The following is a 9,262-nucleotide window of genomic DNA, read 5'->3' as shown; positions in this document are numbered from 1 at the left end:
GGAGAATATCTCCTAGTTGATTCGACTATGAAGTTATCATCTTTTTGTTGAATTTGATAAAGAATTTATGGCGTCTAGATTTTTATTTTAATATTAAGAGAGGGAATATTATTTGATTATTCAAATTTTGGTAGCTTTTATTATTCCAATTTTTATTTGTCATATTTGAGCTCTACTTATAAAAACATACTAGTAATTGACTAAATTATCTTTATCTCATCTAATTACAATTTGTATAAATATTTATTATATTTAATAGAGATAAAGGGTAAAATTATAAGTAAATAGTTAATGTTCATTAATTATCTAATTGCAATAGATAATTTTGGACAAAAGAAAATTTAAATGTGAAAGATAAAAATAAACGGAAGGAATATCTTTTAATTGATAATAGTAAGCATCTTATGGACTTATGTAAAAACACAAATGTATAATTCAAATAAGATTTTATAATAGACATCAAAGGTTTTTTATATAAATTTGGAAAAAATTTAGAAAAATAGATATGATGCGATTTAATAAATAAAAAGAAAAAAGAGTAAACCAAAGATTGATCATGGTTACTTTCTCCTGAAAATACAAAAGCATTAATTTCCCATTTCTTAAATTCAATATAATAATGTAATCCAAATAAATCTTCTCATGGATGTATGGATGTCCAAAAATCTCCCCTGTTTTACATAGATATGACATATTGAATGCGCAGATCTGCTGTATGTATGAGCCTGAAATGTGTCTAAAGCTGGAATAGCCAGGCTACAAGATATCAACAAATGTCCCTGTCTTAAATCCTAATCTTAAAAGAAAAGCCAAAAACAAATGCCCCTCTTCACCACCATGAATTTTGCTATTACAAATGGACAATTACCAAAGATTTATTAATGAAAAAAGTTCGGCTAGTTAGAGCTGAATATATGGTATCATCTATGGCAGCAATTTTTCACCACTAAATCATTTAATCGCCTCCAAGATCATAGTGTTGATTTGTCCCAACTAGGAGTCTCTTTAGATGATGCTCTGCACATTCTTTCAGATACAGAGTCGACTGCTACAATTGTTCAAATACTGCTGCAGTTATCCAGAGATGAGTTAGTAGAGCTGATCTCCATGGAATGGCTGACCAACTATGAGAAACTTCACAACAATTCCCATCCTATACAACCCACAAACTCTAGATTGCCAAAGTGAGCCAGATTCTCATTTAATTAATGACTCCCAAACTCCATCTAATCTACCTTATAAATATTCCGTTCGAGTTAGGGCCTAGCGTGCATATGATACAGACAATTCTGGTTAATAGTTTCAGTGTGATATGGGAAATATTCTAGTGTTATTTTCAGTTTACATTCTATCAAGCTTGTTGCTGCTAAGCAATATTGTTCTGGGAAATCTGATTAATGCTGGCTTAACCTGAATCTCTTACACCTTGACTCCTTAGAGTCCCCTTTATACTAGGGCAATCTTATCGATATTCAGAAACTCCAGAGGTTTGGTGACATCTCCAGAGCCCGTGCCAATTGCCTTCCCCATATGCAAGAAAATAGAAATGCAGCTACATACTCCCGAATGGAACCTGTTTGCTGTAAATCATTTAATTTGCACCGTGTATTATAGGCAACATTCTCAGGGTAAAATTGTGCTTTAAATTCCCTTTTAAAGTCATCCCAACTAGCAATTGAGCACTGACCTAATATAGTTTCTTCCACTTTCGTACGCCACCATAATTTGGCATCCTCAGTTAAGTACATGGGCACCATTTTCAACTTGCCTTCATCAGAATTATTTTTAGTAGTATTGAAATATAATTCAATATCAAAGAGGAAATTATCTACCTCTTTCGCATCACGAGCACCCCGAACTCTTTCGCATCACGAGCACCCCGAAAAGCCTTCGGCTCAGGGATTTTGGTATTGCCTACCTCGTAAGACCCCATGATAGGGTTACTGGTAGCTCTTATTAGTAAGTTTACCTTCCCTTCCAGTTCATGTAATTCACCTTGGATTATCTTCACGGTCTCCCTGACATCCTCTTTTATATCATCCACAGCTCCTACAAGAGAATTATGAGAAATAGTAATAGATTTTAAGCTTTCAGCAAGCTCTTCCATATCGGAGGCCACTGCCTCAAGATTTAGCATTCTGCTCTCAAGGTTTCCAAATCGGGTATTTCTTTTATGCATAGGATTTTGGGTGGCCTCAAGCTCTATTGGCACACCCTCACCTCTGGGATTTTGGGTGGCCTCAAGCTCTATTGGCTCACCCTCACCCTCAGATAGTTTGGCTACCATAGCTAAAAGATACTCAGTTTTCTCTTCTAGCGCTTGAATGCGCTTATCTCGTTGTTCAACAATGAGGTAGACTGACTCAAGCTCTCTTGTCAGCTCCTCATGAGTGGGCTTCTCATTAACCTAGGCAAGAATTTCTTCGACCCTTTTCTCCAGGGCCTCAATGCGTACGGTTGATTTTGTCATGCTTTCCAGCCATTCAAGGATCAATTGCTCTGATACCAACTGTCACGGGCCCAGGTTTTAACACTCACTTGGGACCGTGTGGCACTTGGCTTAAACTCTTTCAAGACAAGTCAGCCAGGAGATTCTCACAATAATCTGCACATCAAAAGGGTATTTCATTAGAATAGGGCTTTAGCAAGCCAATTAAGGGAAATTCTCCCACATGTCTCATATAAGCAAGCATCCCAAGCACAATAGACACATCAAGCAACAGGGCAATAATATATATAAATAAGCATCTCAAGCTTCAAGAACAACGAGGCACAGATATATCAAGAACGGGCTACTTATTTCATTCGAATATCATAATCAATACAATAAAATAGAGATTCCTCACTTTCACTTGTAGGCAGGGGGGAAAACCTACAAGCAGTGAAGAATAGGGACTCACCAACCGGTGACTGTCGGGCCCAGCACTTGTCGACTAGTCACTTCTCCCTAAAGAGCATTAAGAACACAATGAGGTGTGACAGGAGGAGACATCAATATGCTTGAGCCATCACACCCCAAATAATCATAAATAGAAAATAATTACAAAATATCCCCTTTAGTCCCTGAAATTTACATATTACTACTTAAACTTTCTAACCCCCTGACATTCTCCCCCACTTGAATGGTCGACGTCCTCGTTGACTAAGCTTATGGCAACTCTTCAATCTTCGGTGCATGTGGTTGTAAGATAAGTGATGGGATACTGCCTCATTAAAAAACCTTGACCAAGTAAAACCCAGTGGGAAAAAACCCTGGTGAGGAAAAAGAGTGCAGTGCGTATTTACAACCAAGATTGCACTTGCAAGAACTTTCCACTGTGCTGCCTTTGTGGTTGGATGTCTGTTTCTAATTTGATGAGGTACTCCTTGTATGCCTGACGCTGGGTGATTTTGACAGCTTGCTCTAGTAGGATTTCATCTACAGCTCTGGTGGATTTATCACGGCTAGGATCTATCTCTTTTGCATGGTGTTGCTTTGTACTAGTAGGATGGCAAAGTGATTGAATCTTCATCCATTTTGATAACTCTGCTCTGCAAATTAGCTGGTCGACCCCGATAATCAGTGATATTGGCTTCTTATCCTTGTGAATTGGTCTCTTATTTCGATTGCGAAGGAGTTGTAGTTGGTCTGGCAGTCGTATCATCATCATTTGATCTTCAGCTTGCGATTCTTGTGGCTGTTGGATTTCATTTGCCCAATCCTTCATCTGATTTGATGCTTGTTCTAATTGGACCCTTGCCTTCTCTCCATTTTGATCTCACTCCTTTAGGAAGTAAGTTGTGGTGTGATCTCTAATCTGCTGGGATTCATAGCTTAGGAAGTTGACTTGCGTCTTCCGGAACACCTGGTTTGCTATAGTGCAACAAGTAGCCAAAGTATTTGTTAGTCTAAAAGGCATAATAAGAAGTTTATAGTTATCATACCAGGTCACAACAATGATTTCATGTTTGTCTCTTGTACGTGTTGGTTCCGTATTTTTGACACTCCTTGTGAGCTAAAGAGAGGCTATTAATTTCTTTTCACAAATGGGATTAAAGCTTATGGGGACAATGCAAGGTTTATCCCCCATCAATAGGAGACAGTCTGCTATTGGAATGGGGATGGCCCGTGCTTTCTTCAGAAATTCCATCCCAATCACCACATCAAAATCATCGAGAGGAATTACTGTAAAATCAATCTCACCATTCCAAGACCCCATTTGACAAAATACTCTATGAGCCACTCCCACAATGTTTGTTGCCTTAGAGTTAACTACTTTGATCTTCCCTGTATCTTCTTGCATGTTTAGATGAAACTGTAATGCTGCCATATCAGCTATGAAATTATTAGTGGCTCCAGTGTCCACCAAAGCTCTTGCTGCTTTTCCATTGATCCATAAATCAATATAGATCAATCCTTTCTCAGTGGATGGTTTATGTTTTTGCTTCTCCAGAGCTCCAAGAAAGCATATGGCACCTATCATTAATGGAGTACTATCATCCTCCCTTTGTTCCTTTCCTTTGAGGCCTTTCTCTTCTTCTCGAATTGCTCGCAAAACATTTAATGCACCCTTATGTGGGAAATCAGTGAAACGATGTGGTCCATCACAAAGATAGCATTTTGATTGTTTGGGCTCAATCATTATCATGCTATTTATTCTCGGGGATTAATCATTCCATGATCCTCCATCATTTGGCTCTTTCCCCAAATTGGTTGGCCTATATGCTCTAGTCTTAAAGCCCCAACTCTTACTTTTTGTCCCTTCAAATGGGGAGTAATCCTTGTTCACTCCCCCACTTGAAGTCTTGCCCCATTTAGGGTGATTTTTTACGCTTGGTGAGGAATCAAACTTCCTTTTGGAAGTATTAGTAGAATAATCATCTAGACTTTTTGCTATGGCCAAGGCTGTCTTCAGCTCTTTCACATTGTGTCTCATTAACTCGTTCCTCGCCCCAAGGTTTCCAACCTTTTAGAAAGTTGAATAGCCTATTTGTTCCTGTCATATCCTTGATATTTAGCATTAATGTCATTCTGTCGGCCTGTCGAAGTTCAACCCCCTTCCATCTTCATGGTTCAAGTAGGCATTGTAATGTTCCCTAATCAAAATCCTCAACACATACCATACTTTTTGATGTTTGATACTGGTAGTGACCTCACATGGGTGCAATGTGAAGATTGTAGATCCTCAGGCAACCATTGTTTCCCTCAGACAAAACCTCTTTTCCCAAGTAGTAGGTTAGGAAGCTATCAACCCATCCCTCGTAATGACCACCGGCATTGCACATCAAAACGATGCAAAGGTGATAAGTGCATAATTTATTAATTTTACTCCCATCACGTTTAGTATTTCTAGTGTTTTTTTTATGTTTAATTCAGTTGGTTAGGCATTTAGTATCAATTAGGCATGACCTTAATGAGTTTTTGGAATAATGGCATTAAATTGGGGAATTTCCAGCATCTTTTTACCTTGACCTTTGTTTAGTTTTTCAGGTGAAACTTAAGTTTTAGGTTTTCAAATTGAGTGTCGTTTGATCCGTTGGAAAGTTAAGATAGAGTACTACAAACATCTAAAAGGGATCAAAGCCCAGTTCAGCCTCGAAGATAATCAAAATTATCCCTGAATCCAAAACATATTTTTAGTATGGACCTGTGAGACCATGTTTAGTGTTTATCTAGAGCTCTAGATGTCCAATCAAGGCAAACTCAGGCCCATTCAAACCTCAGAGGCCGCCTTTACAATTGTTTTGAAGGGCTGGAAGCGAGATAAGGCCGTTTTAATTGTCAAAAACAATAGCAAAGTCGTCATTTTGGGCTGGATCGCTTGACATAACCTGTTTCGATTTTTAGCCCATAACTTGGGCTGTAGACCTCCGATTTGGACAAGTGAGTACTCGTTGGAAAGCTAAGAAGTAGGGCTACAACTTTCCTAACGAAGTTAGAGACAGAATCGCAAGGGAAATGGTTAAAAATTGGCCATGATTGTAGAGCAGAGAATCTATCTTTTTGAATTTCAAAAATCTTCCAAGTTTGGTTCTTATTTGTGGATTAGGTTTTTGATTATAAAGATCATCTTAGCAGTAGAGACAATTCATTCACACCTTCAACACCTTCATTACACCTTCATTCTCCATTCACGTCCATAGTTTTAGATTTCTCCATTTTATTTTTCTTTGCAAGCCATGAACATGAGCGGCTAAATTTTTAAATTCAGTTCAAGGGATTTTAGTTCTTATGTATGATTTGTGAGACCAGGTTCTTAATTTAAATTATGCCTTTTTTAATATCTATTGTTTATCAATTTCATTATTTTTGATCTATTGAATGATTTGCTAAAAAGGCCTATAAGTTAATTGTTTGATGTTATCAATTGCTAGTTCATCTTCATAACCCGTAATTGTTGTGTAAGATTGAATGTGAGTAGCAATTAGGTTTTATTGATTATGATCTAAGTTTTCAATAATAATCTAAGGAAATAATAGGGTGAATTAAATGATTTATGCTTTATAAATAATTGTTCAAGCTTAACTACTTCCTGTTCTTAAAACAGTTATTAATTTGATGAGGATTGCTTAATACCAATTCAGTTAATAATTAGAGTCAACGAGAGTGCTGGGCTCGAATTGATGAGTATAGGAAAGTTAGGGGTTTTACCTCGCTGTTTGGTAAATCTATATTAAATATTCAATAAGAGATAATTGTATTTTTTTTGTCTATGATCGAGTCATGCATTGGAATACGAATTACCTTGGACTGAAGTTTTTTTAAATTGAGAGTTTCATATCTAAATTTAGTTCTTTAATTTCTAAACTTGATTTCTTTTGATTTAGTGTTACAACAACCCCCCCCCCCCCCACCTTTTCTTTTCCTGTTACACAATTGCACGAAATTTAGTAATTCAATCTCTAGGGTTCAACCTGGATTACCACTTATTGCATTCATTCAGAAAATATTTCATTACTGGTAATTTCAGTTAATTTTTGATGGAATCGGCAACCATAAAAAATTTTAGCGCAGTTGTCGGGGACTGAAAGTTTATTAGATTTCGTGTTTTTAATGTTAGGATATTTTGTTATTAACTCTGTTTGTGAAGTGTTACTGTTTTTAGGTTTTCGGTGAAAATTATGGTGTTACTATTCATCGATAGAATTTTGGTTGAAATAGGAGGGCGCTCTATACTTATTTTGAAGGAAACGACGTTCTGAACAAGACTGATAAATCCATAGGATTCCTTGGCCCCACCCTCTTGAGGCCAAATTCCATCATCTTCTAGGGTTTTGAGGCATTTTTCTATTTTTAGTTTTTTTTTTTTTTTTTTTGTTTATGATAAGAACTTCTCAATCTGGTGAGTTACTCTTTGATCCAGAAGTAGAAAAAATAGCTAAACAGTTGAGAAAATTGGCTAAGCAAACTAAGCAGATTCCGAGTACATCTGAAAGAGTCCAATCTCCAAGGGAATTAAGTTCGGATTCAAATTTAGAAAATGAAACCATGGCTGCTAGGACTTTGAAAGACTTGGCTGCTCCTAATCTAAACCAACAGCCTTGGTGTATTCAATTCCCTGCTTTAAATGTTGCTTTTGAGTTATTGCTTTTGAGTTAAAGTCTAGACTAATCCATTTATTGCCTAAGTTTCATGGTCTTTCAGGTGAGGATCCACATAAGCATTTAAAGGAATTTCGTATTGTGTGTTCTAGCATGAAACCTCAAGAAGTTTATGAGGAGCAGATTAAGCTTCGAGATTTTCCCTTCTCATTGGAAGGTGCAGCAAAGGATTGGTTGTATTACCTTCTGTCTGGATCTGTAAATTCATGGAATGAGATGAAGCAGATTGTTTTAGCGAAGTATTTTCCTGCTTCCCGTACCGCTAACATAAGAAAAGAAATTTGTGGCATCCGGAAGTACAATGGAGAGAGTTTGTATGAGTATTGGGAGCGATTTAAGAAGCTGTGTGCAAGCTATCCCCATCATCAAATAAGTGAGCAGCTTTTGATTCAGTATTTCTATGAGGGACTTCTACCAATGGATCACAGTATGATAGATGCTGCTAGTGGAGGAGCTTTGGTTGACAAGACACCAGAAGAAGCAAGGAGGCTGATTGCTAACATGGCAGCAAACTCTCAGCAGTTTAGAATGAGAATGGATCACACACCTAAGAAGGTTAATAAGGTAAGTACATCTAACCTTAAGAAACAGATTTTTGATTTAACTTCTTTGGTGAGGCAACTGGCTGTAGGGAACATTCAAACTGTTAAGGTATGTGCAATTTGTTCGAGTTCAGGTCATGCTACTGACATGTGTCCTGCATTACAAGAGGATGAATTAATGTAATATGCCAATGCAGTAGGAAATTATGGACAACCACAACGCAAGTATGACCCCTTTTCTAATACTTATAATCCGGGATGGCGAGATCATCGCAATTTGAGTTATGGGAATCAACCAGTACAAAACCGATATCAGCAGTAGAGACCACAAGTGAATTAACCACATCTGCCTCCTTCTCCTTCAAATCAAGGTATGTCACTCGATGAAATTGTTAAGGCTTTGGCTAGCAATGCACAATAGTTTCAACAAGAGACCAGAAATAGCATTCAAAACATAGAGAGGCAGATTGGTTAGTTAGCTTCATCTGTGAGTAAGCTTGAAGCTCAAGGTTCTGGAAAGCTTCCATCACAAACAGTCATGAATCCCAGAGAAAATGCGAGTGCTATAGTATGGTAGAGTGGGAAAAAAGTTGATAACCAGACTCCACATGAGTTAATAAAAAAGAAGAAGCAAGGAGCAAAAGAGTCTGAAGTTCCTGAAGTTGAGGTAAATACTGAACCTAAACTGAATAAGGTTAATAACTCTGTTCTTCCTCCATTCCCCTATAGGTTGGCTAAGACTAAGAAAGAAGAATAAGAGAAAGAAATTTTGGAGACTTTCAGGAAGGTAGAGGTTAATATACCTTTACTTGATGCGATCAAACAAGTTCCTAGGTATGCTAAATTCCTTAAGAAATTAGGCACTACAAAGCGCAAGTTGAGGAATAATGAGAAGATTAGTGTGGGGGAAAATGTGTTGGCATTAATTCAGCGAAAATTACCCCCTAAGTGTAAGGATCTACGTTCGTTTTCTATTCCCTGCAGAATAGGTGATTTTAAATTTGAACGTACAATGGCAGATTTAGGAGCATCTATTAATGTCATGTCATATTCAGTTTTCCAAACTTTGAATTTGGGTCCATTGAAAGAAACCAGTGTCGTTATTCAGTTAGCTGATCATTCTAATGCTTACCCATTGG

At 37.3% G+C, this 9,262-nt stretch overlaps 1 non-coding gene across 1 annotated transcript; it reads right to left on the bottom strand.

Moving 5' to 3' along the window:
• Positions 1–7,845: 7,845 nt before the first annotated feature.
• LOC131181234 (small nucleolar RNA R71) lies at positions 7,846–7,952 on the bottom strand. Its single transcript, XR_009149860.1, has one exon. It is a non-coding gene; the product is annotated as a small nucleolar RNA R71 (small nucleolar RNA).
• Positions 7,953–9,262: the final 1,310 nt, after the last annotated feature.

The sequence above is a fragment of the Hevea brasiliensis genome, chromosome 6, assembly GCF_030052815.1.
Source record: "Hevea brasiliensis isolate MT/VB/25A 57/8 chromosome 6, ASM3005281v1, whole genome shotgun sequence".
Classification (NCBI taxonomy): Eukaryota; Viridiplantae; Streptophyta; class Magnoliopsida; order Malpighiales; family Euphorbiaceae; genus Hevea; species Hevea brasiliensis.
Note: the sequence above shows the minus strand (reverse complement) of the source record. Positions and strands in the feature narration are given on the sequence as shown.